The sequence below is a fragment of the Entelurus aequoreus genome, linkage group LG28, assembly GCF_033978785.1.
Source record: "Entelurus aequoreus isolate RoL-2023_Sb linkage group LG28, RoL_Eaeq_v1.1, whole genome shotgun sequence".
Lineage (NCBI taxonomy): Eukaryota > Metazoa > Chordata > Actinopteri > Syngnathiformes > Syngnathidae > Entelurus > Entelurus aequoreus.
Genome location: NC_084758.1, coordinates 30,297,153 through 30,314,652, shown reverse-complemented (window position 1 = coordinate 30,314,652; position 17,500 = coordinate 30,297,153). Strand labels below are relative to the sequence as shown.

General features: G+C 38.7%; 1 protein-coding gene across 4 annotated transcripts in view; it reads left to right on the top strand.

Moving 5' to 3' along the window:
* Positions 1–17,500, top strand: part of gar1 (GAR1 homolog, ribonucleoprotein) — a 45,216-nt gene that overhangs the window by 2,158 nt on the left and 25,558 nt on the right. For all 4 annotated transcript variants that reach the window (XM_062039928.1, XM_062039926.1, XM_062039925.1 and 1 more), the window contains exon 2: positions 2,033–2,166. The gene's annotated coding sequence lies outside the window, so the exon portion shown is untranslated. The remainder of the gene's footprint in view (positions 1–2,032; positions 2,167–17,500) is intronic.

Genomic DNA, 17,500 nt, shown 5'->3' with positions numbered 1-17,500 from the left:
TTGCATTACACAAATATTACACTAAAATGTGTTTTAAACATATTAGGTTCCCTAAATTTAAGTGGCAAAAACTAATAGTATGCTTTTGAATTAAAAACTACTTTTAGCTTGCAAGCAACCATTCTGCAGCTGTATTTTATGCCACATTGCTCCCCCTAGTGGACAATTGCTACCACTGCACCTTGAAGGCAAGCATCATATTGAACTCCAAACACAAATTATCAATTTTTGCTGAAGATTAATGACCTCAGGAGTCATCAGAAGGGGAAAATAGTCGACCAATAGATGAGGTAGTGAAGTACGCACGGACGTAGGTAAAGGGTGGCCATCTTTGCACGCGCTGGTGCTCACCAATGTGCGGGCGTAGGGACGTAACGGAATAACAAGGTAATAATGTTAACCGCCATACAGCTGCTGACGGTTAGAATTAAACTGAAATGATGGAAAAGCCGTGATTGATAACCACACTTTGATAAACTCACGGACTGACCAGCGCTGGTTCGTTAGCGAGCTTAAATGCTAACATGAAAACGAGACACATTAACGTCTTTCCCTATTAACCAAAAACAATATAACCCAATAATAATAATAATAATAATAATAATGGATTAGATTCTATATCGCGCTTTTCTATTATTAGATATTCAAAGCGCTCACAGAGAAGTGGGAACCCATCATTCATTCACACCCGGTGGTGGTAAGCTGTCCTGGGGTAGACTGACGGAAATAAAAATATATAAACATGTATATATATGTATATATATATATATATATAAAAATATGTATATATAAAAATATGTATGTATATACAGTCGTGCTCATAAGTTTACATACCCTGGGAGAATTTATGATTTATTGGCCATTCTTCAGAGAATATGAATGATAACACAAAAACCTTTCTTCCACTCATGCTTAATGGTTGTGCGAAGCTATTTATTGGCAAACAACTGTGTTTACTCTTTTAAATCAAAATGACACAAGAAAGCACCCAAATGACCCTGATCAAAAGTTTACATACCCCAGTGACTTTGATCTGATAACATGCACAAAAGTTGACACAAACAGGTTTGAATGGCTATTCAAGGTTCTAATTCTCACCTGTGACATGTTTGTTTGTAATTAATGTGTGTGTATAAAAGGTCAGTGAGTTTCTGGGCTTCTGACAGACCATTGCATCTTTCATCCAGCGCTGCACAGATGTTTCTGGATTCTGAGTCATGGGGAAGGCAAAAGAACTGTCAAAAGATTTGCGAGAAACGTTAATTGAACTGCAAAAAACAGGAAAGGGGTATAAAAAGATATCCAAGGAAATCCAAGGAATTGAGGATGCCAATCAGCAGTGTTCAAACACTGATTAAGAAGTGGAAAACCAGCAAAGATTTCAGCCACAACTGCCAGGAAAATTGTTCGAGATGCAAAGAAAAATCCACAAATAACTTCAGCTGAAATGCAGGACTCTCTGAAAAATGGTGGTGTGGCTGTTTCAAGATGCACAATAAGGAGGCACTTGAAGAAAAATGGGCTGCATGGTCGAGTGACCAAAAAGTTCAATTTTGGTGTCATCACTCCAAATTACTTTGTTCCAGAAGTTTTGAGGCTTGTCTCTGTACCGTTTGGCGTAATGTAAGCTGGATACTTTGTGACATTTGCGCAGGAATGGCTTTCTTCTGGCGACTCGACCATGCAGCCCATTTTTCTTCAAGTTACTGTAAAAAATTTAAAAGTTACTATTTTTATTTTCTACATAGAAATTATGTCGACAGACATGTTTTTGGGGGTTTTTTTTACCGTAAAATCTACTGATTTTTTTTTTTTTTTTTAAAGTGCATTGCTGTAAATATTTTTAAAAAAGCGTTTTTTATTTTTACGTTAAAATTCTGGAAACTTAGCTGCCAGTTTTGTACTTTAAAATCTGCATTTTTTTTTTGTTTTTTTTCACTGTGCATTAATTTAAAATAAAAAAACAAGTTACTGTTTTTATTTTCTACATAAAAATTCTGTCCACTGACTTGTTTTTTTATCGTAAAATCAGATCTGGTCCGCGGGCCTTGACTTTGACACCCCTGAGCTAAGAGGAACCGAAAGTGGCGTCGGTGGGTGTTCCAGAAAGGACGCTAACTTGTCAGGACACATCTGTGGCGGGGGACGGCAGGAAGGAAGACACAGGTAGGGATTACCCCCGGGCACAGGTGAGACGTGGTCGGGGTGTCCGGGCGGGTGGTCTTTAAGGGATCACGCTTGTTTGTTTGTCGGCCATTAGACGTGCCACAGCACTTTGTGGTGGGGGGGGCCTGGGCTCGGCCTCCTAATCCGGGCGGTGCAATGACTACCCCGGCGGTCAATAAACGCTAATTGTGTGCACCGTGGGGGGGAGGGGTTGACGACAGATGAAGACGTCCTGACTGTCACCGACCGAGCGTGATCACTTTGTGGTGTTTTGATAGCTGAGTCGCTCGCAGGGCGCTATAACACCAGCACCAGTGAGACCGCGAGGCCTTAATAAAGTCCTCATCACTTTGGAGCATTGTTTATTTTCTGGGCCACACAGATCCACTCCCTGTGGACCCGAGGCTTCCCTTCAAAGCCTCTTATATCCGCTCAATCCCAGCATCCACCGGTGATATGACACTTGGACTCGGGCAGGGACAATCCCGCCCAGAACGCCAGGACAACTCTCTCAACTTCAACACATAATACCCACAATGCCAGTTTACTTCCTTTTTGTATCATCATTTGGCAGTATTAGAAGCAGGCATTAAGTCATTGGGGTGCACTTTGTCCCCATCTGGTGGATGCTGAGGATTTTTTTTAAAAATAATATTTATTTATTAATTTGGTAGGGAAATTATAATACAGGTACTAAGAAAACAGACACCTTTTTTTGTTCCCCCCACCCCCCAAAAAATACAAAAAAAAATAAATAAACAAAAACATTTATTTTTTTTATACAGAAAAATAATTAAAGTATAAGATGCTGAGGATTCTACACTGCATAAAAGAGCTGTCATATTATTAAAAATAAATAAAAAAATAAAATTAAAATACTAAAAACTAGTGAAATCAACTCGCTGCATGGACAGATAATTTTACTTAAAAATAACACAATTAAGATTTGTATATCAACATATTAGCAGGACTTTTAAGATAGAAGTAAGTACTTTATTCTGAAAACAAGCAGTATTCAACATGCAATTCTCAAATCGCCAAATCTTCTTTAAACACGATTGTCTACGTGGGGAAAATAACAAAATGTCTTCTTTGAATAGTTACTTTCTCAATTTGAACATTTTTAAACTAAAATAAATTCAAAAAAATAGAATAATTGATAGTAAAGTTAAAGTGAGTCAATGACTGGAAATAAGCTTTTAAAACAAGGGAAGTTTCTATAAATAACGTTTTAAATCTCGCAGTGTACATGGTTTTTGTAAAAATACCCTTAAATTCATTTACACACAATTTTAATTAAAAGAAGTATGAAATTGGAATATATTTAGGTAGATATGTCTACCTTGTTTTTATACCTATATTATATATCTTATTATTGTTAGTATTATTCACCCCCATTGTGTCAAACTCAAAATAATTGTATGTGGAAATAAAGTACTTTATTTTCTGGCAAAATGTATTCAATCGTTCCATTTTGACAAAAAAAAAGATGCATGCAGTTGCATATATTATATAATAATACAACAACTATTACAACATTAGATAGTTCAAACATAATGTTGCTTATGATTTAAAAGCAAATTATCCATCAAATTGTATGTTAAAAAAAGTCAAATGCATTGATTAAATGTTAATATTCATATATATTCACTATGAGGGCAGCCATAACTGCAATTTGGCCCTCATTCTAATATGTATAATACATTTTAAAAAACAATAATATTATCAAACAGCAGCCTCCAACAAAGAAGGAAGCAAAAGAGGACAAATATAATGTTTATGACATAAACAATAATACACAAGCAAATGAGCTCCATTTTTTTCTCCAGCAAGGGCCACATTTATTGAAAGCTGCGGGGGCCATTTTGATAAATACACTAAAATCAATACAATGTAGATTAATCAATATATGATAAATATTTAAACATCCACATTTCAGCTTTGTGCTAACAACCGAAATTAGAACAACATCTAATTGAACCTCCTTTAGATGTTTAATTTCTTATCATAATTATTATATTTACTAATATTTAGGTCTGCAATGATTAATTGATTAATTTAATACGATCAAGCTTTGATTTATTTTAAGTTGCTTCGATTAATCATTTAATGAGTTTAACTAATAAAAACTGATGAAATACAGAACGCATGGAGCACCGGGAACTTGACATTTGTGGACATAGTTTCTGCACGAGCGTACATGAGAGCGGTGGTGTGTGGGTGCCATGATTTAAAAAAATAATAATAATAATAATAATTGTTTTAATATTTTATTCAATCTTATTTATTTATTCATTTTTTAAATGCATACACACATGTTAAAAGTGTCATTTCAATGTTGACAATTTGCATTTATTAGAAAAAATGATGAAGGTTATGGCAAACAGAAATAGTTTTGTTTATTTCACTTATTTCCCTGAAAATATGCATTTAAGCTATATAGTGTGTTTTATATGATTACTTGATTAATCAAACAAATTAATAATTACTCGATCACTAAAATAATCGATGAGCCTATCAATATTATTACACTATTCTGCAGATTAAAACCTTTTATATATATTGATACATATGACATGTATCATAGACCCCCTCCCCACCCCATGTTTTGTATAAATAATATCATGAAGGAGAAGGAAGATGGGTCCTGTTGTCTTGTGGGATTCATGAGGTAGGGGTGGGTTGAGTGGGTGGGTTGGGGGAGTGATGAAGATTACCCATGTGCCATAGGGAATCTAATGCAATTACCAGTGTTTGCTTACACCATGTGTCCCCTTCCGTCTGCGCAGAGGCATCGGAGCTGCACTCGCCGCCATCCTCCCATTCAACTGCCATGTTTGTTTTCAGTATTTACGCACCCCGCCCCACCACACACACACCTCCTCTCCCTCGCCTCATTTACCCCCACCCCCCTCTCCAATTTCACTAATTAAAGTAAACCAATAAAGTGGAGGGGCCTGAAAATAAGATGTGTTTGAAGACCGGATTGAACTCTAGCGGCGACTCAAGAAGTCAAAAGAGACACTGGGAATGGGGGGGACAGGCAAAATATACATTATTATCACGCAAGCAAACAAGAAGGCCACAAAGGGAGCGAGCAGTTTAAAAAAAAAAAAAAGTTAATAATAAAGTCATCAGTCCATCTTAGATGAGCTCGGGCCCAGCGAAGCCGGCAGCGTATCTGGGTGTTGTTGATAAATGGCTTTTAGCTTTGCATAGTAGAGTTTTAACTTGCACTTACAGATGTAGCGACCAACTGTAGTTACTGACAGTGGTTTTCTGAAGTGTTCCTGAGCCCATGTGGTGATATCCTTTACACACTGATGTCGCCTGAGGGATCGAAGGTCCGTAATATCATCGCTTATGTGCAGTGATTTCTCCAGATTCTCTGAACCTCTTGATGATATTACGGACTGTAGATGGTGAAATCCCTAAATTCCTTGCAGTAGCTGGTTGAGAAATGTTGTTCTTAAACTGTTGGACAATTTGCTCACGCATTTGTTGACAAAGTGGTGAACCTCACCCCCATCCTTGTTTGTGAATGACTGAGCATTTCATGGAAGCTGCTTTTATACCCAATCACGGCACCCACTTGTTCCCAATTAGCCTGTTCACCTGTGGGATGTTCCAAATAAGTCTTTGATGAGCATTCCTCAACTTTCCCTGTCTTTTTTGCCACTCGTGCCAGCTTTTTTGAAACATGTTGCAGGCATCAAATTCCAAATGAGCTAATATTAGCAAAAAATAACAACGTTTTCCAGTTCGAACGTTAAATATCTTGTATTTGCAGTCTATTCAATTTGAATATAGGTTGAAAAGGATTTGCAAATCATTGTATTCTCTTATTATTTACCATTTACACAACGTGCCAACTTCACTGGTTTTGGGTTTTGTACATTTTACTAGATTAGGCTCCATTTTTCTTTTTTTTTTCTCCTCAGACAAAACTTTTCATATCTTTGGTTGTTTTGGAGCTTCAGCCACGATAGCAGTGATTGCACGCAGGCGTCCTTCCTCTTCTTCTTTTTGTTTTCTGGCGGCACGCAGGCGTTCACATCGACTTCTGACTTTTTAACGAATGGGGAAAGGGGGAGTGACGTACGGCGTAAAGCGAGTCAGCGCATTTGTAGTTTTTTGTGTGGCAGGGTTCCTGCCACCCTCCTTAAAAGTCGCAAAGTGCCAGTAAAAGCGATACAGACCCCCTCTCAGGCCATGACAGAGGTGTCGTTCAACCAGTTGTAAGTCCATGTATCCTCCCAAAAGTTATGAAAATATTTTATGAAGGTTGGAATGTTACTTAGTGCTGCTTTAAATCGGAAAACTTGACATGCGCAGCACACACCATAAAGGGAAGTAGAAGAAGAAGAAGCAGTGACTTCCGCTGTAAACAAACATGTTTATTTGTGCATTTCTGCTCGTCCGACGTTGTCACATTATTTATTTATCACTTTTTCCTTTTGCTACTTTTGTTTTAGCGCTCTTTTTTAAATGGAGCTGTTCTGTGCCCTCCATGTTGTCATATGTGCGGTTAGATGCGTGTCTTCATGTTTCGACATGCTGTGTACGTGCCTGAGGCTAGCAGTTAGCACTTGGAGTACCTGTAAGGTCGTGAATAAAACAGCTCGTTGAGTCAACGACTGGATATCTCCTTGTATTGTTACATCGACACACGGACTTGTTTTTGCTAGTCTCGGTTTTAGAGCAACAAAGTCAACAGTATATAACGATACTTCCGTACATGTTGAGTAGGGGCACATACCATAAAGCAAGATCATCGCTTTATTCCGAGACTATTCAATTGAGTCCCCACTCCACCACCAAAGCATATCTGACGTCACAAACATGCGCAGTAAGGATCATTTCGACCCGGATTTCGGAAGATGTGTTCTCATGCGCTTTGATCTAAATGACTATCGACATAAATAGATCGGAAGGAAAATTTGATCCGAACGTTTGTGATCTGGCCAGAATATTCTGAATGGCGTGTTAACATGGAGCATTTTTATTCCGGTTAGGCTTTTAATCCCATTAATTGTGTCCGTGTGCAGATATCTAGGGTCCAAACACTTCTGGATTTAATTATAGTCACTCTGATACATTTTGTACACCAAATATGCTAAAAATGAATCCAGTGTCAGTCAATAAATGCTTAACTATCGTAACAAAACATTACAATTTTAGCAAATTAATGTAATATCTAATGCAGTGGTTCTCAAAGCACCACTTCGGAAAACACTTTAACTCTCCAAGTACCACAATAACGACCAACATTAAAATACAGCAGCGTAGTAGGCCTAAGTATTTATTAGAAACAAGGCAAAGGTTTTATTTAACAAGTACATTTATATTTTGGCCATTGTAACATTACACACAGTTTGAACGGTGACAATGTGTGTGAATATTTATAAAGGCTTAGTGGCCACATGCGTGGACAGCACCTTTTAGCTCTTATTTCCAAAATTGTGTACACTACTGAATTGGGGTCTTATGGCCGCTTATGTGGACACGTATACTGCCATCTGCTGGTGTCAGAAGAGTATAACATAAAATGGAATTTGGAAAAAAAAAGTGTAAAAATAAGAATTAGCATGTCACTAAACATGAAGTACACGTTTGTTATTTATGGTCTAAGTCAGGGGTCACCAACCTTTTTGAAACCAAGAGCTACTTCTTGGGTAGTGATTAATGCGAAGGGCTACCAGTTTGATACACACTTCAATAAATTGCCAGAAATAGCCAATTTGCTCAATTTACCTTTAACTCTATGTTATTATTAATAATGAATGCCATTTACACTTAATTGAATGGTTTAAAAGTGGAGAAAACACGAAAAAAATTACAATTACATTTTGAAACATAGTTTATCTTCAATTTCGACTCTTTAAAATTCAAAATTCAACCGAAAAAAAGAAGAGAAAAACTTAAAAAAAGAATTTATGGAACATCATTAGTAATTTTTCCTGATTAAGATTAATTTTAGAATTTTAATGACATGTTTTTAAATAGGTTAAAATCCAATCTGCACTTTGTTAGAATATATAACAAATTGGACCAAGCTATATTTCTAACAAAGACAAATCATTATTTCTTCTAGATTTTCCAGAACAAAAATGTTAAAAGAAATTCAAAAGACTTTAAAATAAGATTTAAATTTGATTCTACAGATTTTCTAGATTTGCCAGAATAATTTTTTTGAATTTTAATCATAAGTTTGAAGAAATATTTCACCAATATTCTTCGTAGAAAAAACAGAAGCTAAAATGAAGAATTAAATTAAAATTTATTTATTATTCTTTACAATAAAAAAAATACATTTACTTGAACATTGATTTAAATTGTCAGGAAAGAAGAGGAAGGAATTTAAAAGGTAAAAAGGTATATGTGTTTAAAAATCCTAAAATCATTTTTAAGGTTGTATTTTTTCTCTAAAATTGTCTTTCTGAAAGTTATAAGAAGCAAAGTAAAAAAAATAATGAATTTATTTAAACAAGTGAAGACCAAGTCTTTAAAATATTTTCTTTGATTTTCAAATTCTATTTGAGTTTTGTCTCTCTTATAATTAAAAATGTCGAGCAAAGCGAGACCAGCTTGCTAGTAAATAAATAACATTTAAAAAATAGAGGCAGCTCACTGGTAAGTGCTGCTATTTGAGCTATTTTTAGAACAGGCCAGCGGGCTACTCATCTGTTCCTTACAGGCTACCTGGTGCCCGCGGGCACCGCGTTGGTGACCCCTGGTCTAAGTACATCATATCAAAAGCTGATTCTTAGTTTTTATTCTAATTAAGGTCCAATAAGCCCAAATAGCAAAGATAAATAATAAAAAAAAGCATGTAAACAAACAGCTTGGGCCTTAAAAGGTTAAGGGCATACCACAGTTTGAGAATCAATAATCTAATGATATCCAGTATATTGTTAATAATGAATTCTGTTGGGAAACCCCTGCTTGGGGTGCACATATTTCCACTTTGTCAGCCGAGCAAACATGGACATGTTTTAAGAATGCATCACGAAGAGAAAGCCCAGCGCTCACCACCATCGACGACTTTGCCGCACCCTAGCCTCTTACCCCTTGAGCGCTTCATGTTTGCCTTTTACTTCCCAAACCGCTGCGAGCAAACACGAGCGTCCACACATTACGTTGATATCAGCACACAATCAAATGTCACCACCAGTCCCAAGCTAATGCTCGCAATAAAAGGGATCCAACCTTGCGACCCGTCAGCACATGTTTACTCAATAGACATGACACTCCATCATGGCCTCTCACGGATGTGTGTGTATACCGTAATTTCGGATTATAAGGCGCACTGCCGACGAATGGTCTATTTTCGATCTTTTTTAGGAACTCTCCTAATAACTAAAGTTTCTTGGGTGAATAATGTAAACTCACTACACCGGTATGTTTTAGCGCTTTCATGGCGAGTTTACTGACAGGTATAAGTAAGAACTTTACGCTACTTTATATTAGAAATGGCAACAGTGGAGGATGAATGTCCCATAACAAGAAGATAGAGAAAAAGAAGAAGCTTATCAACACCGGGTCGGCACGGACTACAAAGGCGGACGCGCGCGATTTTACGGGATTTATGCAGATCCCAAATACAGATCAGCAGGTACCAGAAGGTAAGAAAAGTTGCTTGTGCATAATAATGCGAAACAAAACGGCAGATAATATGTCTTACCTTATACACACACCATAATAATACTCCTATGTTGAAGCACAGTACAATCCATCAAGCGGTGTGGCTTCATAGCTTACCAAAGTCGTACTACAACATTTTGATAGATTTTTGAGCGCCGTGTGTAATGTTCTATATTTTCAATGGAACAAATAACATGTTGGTGTTGTTTACTTGAGTCATATTGCAGTCTAAGCATATCTCTTGTGTGTGACTGCCACTATATTTATGTTTGAGTGTTTTATATCAGGCATACTTGCTTTGTTGGCATGGAAAATGATGGCCACTTTGTTGAGGCGTTTAGTCTGCAACCGGACGTGACGTCAGTTTAATTTCACGTGTACGTGTCTGGGAGGACTGACGGAATTTGGTCGCTACGTATAGTAGCTCTGAATTCGATTTCTGGCTCCAGAATTTACAAAACCCAAAACCAGTGAAGTTGGCACGTTTTTGGTTCATTTGTAAATAAAACCAGAATACAATGATTTGCAAAACGTTTTCAACTTATATTCGATTGAATAGACTGCAAAGACAAGATACTTAATGTTCACACTGAGAAACTTGTTTTTTTTTGCAAATAATCATTAACTTAGAATTAAATGGCAGCAACACATTGGAAAAAAGTTGTCACAGGGGCATGTTTACCACTGTGTTACATGGCCTTTCCTTTTAACAACACTCAGTAAACGTTTGGGAACTGAGGAGACACATTTTTGAAGCTTCTCAGGTGGAATTCTTTCCCATTCTTGCTTGATGTACAGCTTAAGTTGTTCAACAGTCCGGGGGTCTCTGTTGTGGTATTTTAGGCTTCATAATGCAGCACACATTTTCAATGGGAGACAGGTCTGGACTACAGGCAGGCCAGTCTAGTACCCACACTCTTTTACTATGAAGCCACGTTGATGTAACACGTGGCTTGGCATTGTCTTGCTGAAATAAGCAGGGGCGTCCATGATAAAGTTGCTTGGATGGCAACATATGTTGCTCCAAAACCTGTATGTACCTTTCAGCATTAATGGCGCCTTCACGGATGTGTAAGTTACCCATGTCTTGGGCACTAATTGATTGATTGATTGATTGAAACTTTTATTAGTAGATTGCACAGTACAGTACATATTCCGTACAATTGACCACTAAATGGTAACACCCGAATACGTTTTTCAACTTGTTTAAGCCGGGGTCCACGTAAATCAATTCATGGTTATACACCCCCATACCATCACAGATGCTGGCTTTTGAACTTTGTGCCTATAACAATCCGGATGGTTCTTGTCCTCTTTGGTCCGGAGGACACGACATCCACAGTTTCCAAAAACAATTTGAAATGTGGACTCGTCAGACCACAGAACACTTTTCCACTTTGCATCAGTCCATCTTAGATGAGCTCGGGCCCAGCGAAGCCAGCGGCGTTTCTGGGTGTTGTTGATAAATGGCTTTCGCTTTTCATAGTAGACTTTTAGCTTGCACTTACAGATGTAGCGACCAACTGTAGTTACTGACAGTGGTTTTCTGAAGTGTTCCTGAGCCCATGTGGTGATATCCTATACACACTGATGTCGCTTTTTGATGCAGTACCGCCTGAGGGATCGAAGGTCCGTAATATCATGGCTTACGTGCAGTGATTTCTCCAGATTCTCTGTACTTTTTGGTGATATTACGGACTGTAGATGGTGAAATCCCTAAATTCCTTGCAATAGCTGGTTGAGAAATGTTGTTCTTAAACTGTTGGACAATTTGCTCACGCATTTGTTGACAAAGTGGTGACCCTCGCCCCGTCCTTGTTTGTGGATGACTGAGCATTTCATGGAAGCTGCTTTTATACCCAATCATGGCACCCACCTGTTCCCAATTAGCCTGTTCACCTGTGGGATGTTCCAAATAAGTGTTTGATGAGCATTCCTCAACTTTCCCTGTCTTTTTTGCTACTCGTGCCAGCTTTTTTGAAACACGTTGCAGGCATCAAATTCCAAATGAGCTAATATTAGCAAAAAATAACGTTTTCCAGTTTGAACGTTAAATATCTTGTCTTTGCAGTCTATTCAATTGAATATAAGTTGAAAAGGATTTGCAAATCATTGTATTGTCTTTTTATTTACCATTTACACAACGTGCCAACTTCCCTGGTTTTGGGTTTTGTACATTTTACTAGATTAGGCTCCATTTTTATTATTTTTTGTCTCCTCAGACAAAACTTTTCATTTCTTTGGTTGTTTTGGAGCTTCAGCCATGATAGCAGTGATTGCACGTAGGCGTCCTTCCTCTTCTTCTTTTTGTTTTCTGGCGGCACGCAGGCGTTCACATCGACTTCTGACTTTTTAACGAATGGGGAAAGGTGGAGTGACGTACGCCGTAAAACGAGTCAGCGCATTTGTAGTTTTTTGTGTGGGAGGGTTCCTGCCACCCTCCTCAAAAGTCGCAAAGTGCCAGTAAAAGTGGTACAGACCCCCCCTCAGGCCATGACAGAGGTGTCGTTCAACTAGTTGTAAGTCCATGTGTCCTCCCAAAAGTTATGAAAATATTTTATGAAGGTTGGAATGTTACTTAGTGCTGCTCTAAATCGGAAAACTTGACATGCGCAGCACATACCATAAAGAATAGATAGAATAGAATAGAATGGACTTTATTGTCATTATATTTGCATATAACGAGATTAAGGACTCCAACTTAAGGTGCGGTAGTGGGAACAAATATGGGGTAAAAATAAATTAGAAAAGAGGTAGTAATAAAGAAAAATCTAACAATTGAAATAAACAGACTACTAAGTAATAAAAATAATAAGCAATCCTGGGAAGTAGAAGAAGAAGCAGTGACTTCCGCTGTAAACAAACATGGCTCTGTGCATATCTGCTCGTCCGACGTTGTCACATTATTTATTTATCACTTTTTCCTTTTGCTACTTTTGTTTTAGCTCTCTTTTTGAGTCCATTAATAAATGGTCAGTATTTATAATATTAGAGTGTTTGATGAGCATTCCTCAACTTTCCCAGTCTTTTTTGCCACTTGTGCCAGCTTTTTTGAAACATGTTGCAGGCATCAGATTCCAAATGAGCTAATATTTGCAAAAAATAACAACGTTTTCCAGTTCGAACGTTAAGTATCTTGTCTTTGCAGTGTATTTGTGACGATCGGTCACTTCATTTCTGTTTGTTTCCTTGTTTTTTGTATTACTTCCTGTCAGTGCTCTTATTTTGTTACATTTCCTGTTTGTCCAGCAGAGCACTGTCTTCTCCTCACCTGCCGTTGATTGGCAGCCACACCTGCTGCCAATCAGCATATGTCTATTTATGTTTTCTCTCGAGCACTCCTCAGTGCTCGATGATAAACTCTCTATGTTTGGAACATTTATGCAAGACTGCTTTATTTTCTGTTTATGATCATTAAAATCATCTTACCTGCTCATCCTCCTCCTGGTTCATGCATCTTGGGGTCACACAAACGACAGCCATGCGAGTTCCTAACAGTATTCAATTGATTATACGTTGAAAAGGATTTGCAAATCACTGTTTTTATTTACCATTTACACAACGTGCCAACTTCACCGGTTTTGACCTTTGTAGTGTAGTTCAGTGGCGATCTAAAAGTCGGCCCTTGGCGCCACCCCGACAGACCAAAAACAAACGCCGAACAGTAGCAACTATTGTGAACTCCGTCGACATTCCTGGGAGTTCCGTGCGCCGTATGCAGGTTTGCGAGGTGTAACCAGAACTCAAAGTACTCTCCTTGTGATCTTTCCCTCTGAGATTAGAGTGTAAATACACACGCGGAGCCCTAAAGAAATCTTACCGCCTCCCTTCCATCGTGTTGCTTCATAAAAAGTTGATTCAGTGACGGGTGCGGTCCGGGGACTAAGACAAACCACCGCGCTCCTTTTGATGGAATAGAGGTCAATTTGGGACTATTTTTAGAGGCGCCTCCTCGTCAAACTGCATACCGCCAAAGACACACAAAGGAGCGCCGTGATAGCACCTGAGCGCTAATCTCACAATGACTACCCTAGCGCCGCTGTCAGGGCAAACACAACACGGGCTTAGAAGCTGTCACGCATGGAACTTCCACTACCTTGATAGCATGTGTGGTCTGTGTCATCCCCTTTGCTCCTGGCGGAACATTCTGCAACACACACACACACACACACAGTCTGAGTGGCAGGTTGCAAAATAGCAAACATATGGTCCCAATGAAAAGAGCATGATACAGTCATTATCGAGGCCGGTGGTTCGAACCCCCCCCCCCCCAAAAAAAAATCCCACTTCAGTGCAAGAGTACAGACTTGAGCGTCGAATGTTCCATTAATAACGTCTATTACACTTCTAATGTATGTCATTGCCTTATTTTCCACGCCGTTTTTGTGTTTGCGCAAGAAACCTGATCAGTTATGGTTGGAATCATTATGTTATGTGCAACCGTGCAGAAAAAAGAAAAAAAAAGAAAATCACCCGAACCGAGTCGTTTTCTTGTGTCACGAAGCATTCGGCTCAAGCTGAGAATATGTTGGGGTTTTTTTGCGATGCCTTCTTTATGACATTTAATAACAGCGTGTCAGGGCGAGCGGGAGCATTAGGGCAAACCCTCTGGTGAAGTGCGAGTGTTTCCTCCAAGACTGCAGCTAAAGCGAGCCGACAGCAGGGGGATGTGACAGCAAAGCAGGGCGTTAGCGAATAATGGCCAGGATTTGCTGGGAAAACCGAGGCCTCACATCGGTAGTCTTTAGTTACATAAGTGGGCCACTACTGTCCATCCAGGGTGTTTTTATTAGAGATGTCCAATAACATCGGACTGCCGATATAAGCTTTAAAATGTAATATCGGAAATGATCTGTATCAGGGAACGTAGCGAAGCCGGCGGTGTTTCTGGGTGTTGTTGATAAATGGCTTTGGCTTTGAATAGTAGAGTTTTAACTTGCACTTACGGATGTAGCGACAAACTGTAGTTACTGACAGTGGTTTTCTGAAGTGTTCCTGGGCCCATGTGGTGATATCCTTTACACACTGATGTCGTTTTTTTGATGCAGTACCCCCTGAGGGATCGAAGGTCACGTGCAGTGATTTTGATGGTATTACGGAGCGCAGATGGTGAAATCCCTAAATTCCTTGCAATAGCTGGTTGAGAAATGTTGTTCTTAAACTGTTGGACAATTTGCTCAGGCATTTGTCGACAAAGTGGTGACCCTCGCCCCATCCTTGTTTGTGAATGACTGAGCATTTCATGGAAGCTGCTTTTATACCCAATCATGGCACCCACCTGTTCCCAATTAGCCTGTTCACCCGTGGGATGTTCCAAATAAGTCTTTGATGAGCATTCCTCAACTTTCTCAGTCTTTTTTTGGAATGTTACTTAGTGCTGCTTTAAATAGGAAAACTTGACATGCGCAGCACATACCATAAAGGGAAGTAGAAGAAGAAGAAGCAGCGACTTCCACTGTAAACAAACATGGCTCTGTGCATTTCTGCTCGTCTGACGTTGTCACATTATTTATTTATCACTTTTTCATTTTGCTACTTTTGTTTTAGCTCTCTTTTTGAGTCCATTAATATTAATATTAGAGTGTTTGATGAGCATTCCTCAACCTATCCCAGTCTTTCTTGCCACTTGTGCCAGCTTTTTTTAAACATGTTGCAGGCCTCAAATTCCAAATGAGCTAATATTTTCAAAAAATAACGTTTTCCAGTTCGAACGTTAAGTATCTTGTCTTTGCAGTCTATTCAATTGAATATAAGTTGGAAAGGATTTGCAAATCATTGTATTCTGTTTTTACCATTTACACAATGTGACAACTTCACTAGTTTTGGGTTTGTACTACATTTTCAGAAATTTCTACAAAAAACTTTTTGACATTGTCATTATGGGGTATTGTGTGTAGATTTTTGAGGATAAAAATGAATGTATTCCATTGTGGAACAAGGCTGTAACATAACAAAATGTGTAAAAAGTGAAGCCCTATGACTGCTTTCCGGATGCACTGTATCTGCTCCAAACTGAACAAGGATGTAACACGAGAGTGGCTCGCGTTCCTTATTCATTCAAATTCCCCGTTAAAATGATGAGTGTGCGGCAGGACAATGGACGTTTTCAGCGTCCCCGCTGTATTGGTTACACGGCGACGTGACCCTTCCTGAGGTCGCGGGGTTCATAAAAGTTCCGTCCGTCTTCTTCCCAAAGATGTGTCAGGCGTGAGATGAAACTCCCTTTTATAAATCTGCCCCCGCATGTCCGACTTGAACAGATGCGGCGTGAGCACCTGCTCCCACTCCTCAACCTCCTCGTCTTTTTCTCCACGCAAAAATGTCTTTTAAGTAACTTAAGACGCATATTTTTTCACTGCTTCCGCCAGAGATGTCCAAAGGGCGGCTGAGGGCTGATTGCGGCGCCTAGCTGATTTTTTTAATGTCCCCCGGCATATTGTAAAAATGTTATTTAAAAAAAATAAAAATAAAAAAAAAAACATTAAAAAGTGAAATAAAAGAGCAAACAAGTGAAATGTAAAAAGAAAAAGTTGCAATGTTGAAGCTGCAATGCAGGCTGGTTTTTTTGGCATTGCTCCAAAAATAATAATGAATCAAAATCAATGTTGTTATTAATTATTGACTTACTCTAGGCTCCAATTACTTCACATCAAATACTCCACTTTGAAATATTTTTGGGGGGGAAAATATTGCAAATTTTGTGTTTTCCATATAAAAAGAAAATGTTCTATGAGGAAAAAAGGGCATTGAAAAAAAAGACAAAAAATTTAATAAAAATAAACATATAAAACACAGACAGATCTGAAGTTGATCTTCAGTTAGGTCCATAAATATTTGGACATTGACACAATTGTCAGTATTTCAGCTCTGTACAACACCACAATGGATTTGAAATGAAACAATCAAGATTCAGATTAAAGATTAAAGTACCAATGATTGTCACACACACACTAGATGTGGTGAAATTTGTCCTTGACCCATCCCCTTGGGGAGCAGTGCTTTAAGTGTACACTCTGAGCTTTAATTTGAGGGTATTTACATCCAAATCAGGTGAACGGTGTAGGAATTACAACACATTTTATATGTGCCTTCCACTTTTTAAGGGACCAAAAGTAATTGGACAAACTAACATAATCATAAATCAAATTGTCACTTTTTAATACTTTGTTGCAAATCCTTTGCAGTCAATGACAGCCTGAAGTGTGGAACACATAGACCTCACCAGACGCTGGGTTTGGTCCATGGTGATGCTCTGCCGGGCCTCTGTTGCAGCGGTCTTCACTTCCTGCTTGTTCTTTGGGCATTTTCCCTTTAGTTTTGTCTTCAGCAAGTGAAATTCATGCTCAATCTGATTCAGGTCAGGTGATTGACCTGGCCATTGCAGAACATTCCACTTCTTTGCCTTAAAAAACTCTTTGGTTGCTTTCGCAGTATGCTTCAGGTCAGTGTCCATCTGCACTGTGAAGCACCGTCCAATGAGTTTTGAAGCATTTGGCTGAATATGAGCAGATAATATTGCCCCAAACACTTCAGAATTCATTCTGCTGCTTTTGTCAGTTGTCACATCATCAATAAATATAAGAGATCCAGTTCCACTGGCAGCCATGCATGCCACTACCACCACCATGCTTCACTGATGAGCTGGTATGCTTTGGATCTTGAGCAGTTCCTTCCCTCCTCTATACTCTTC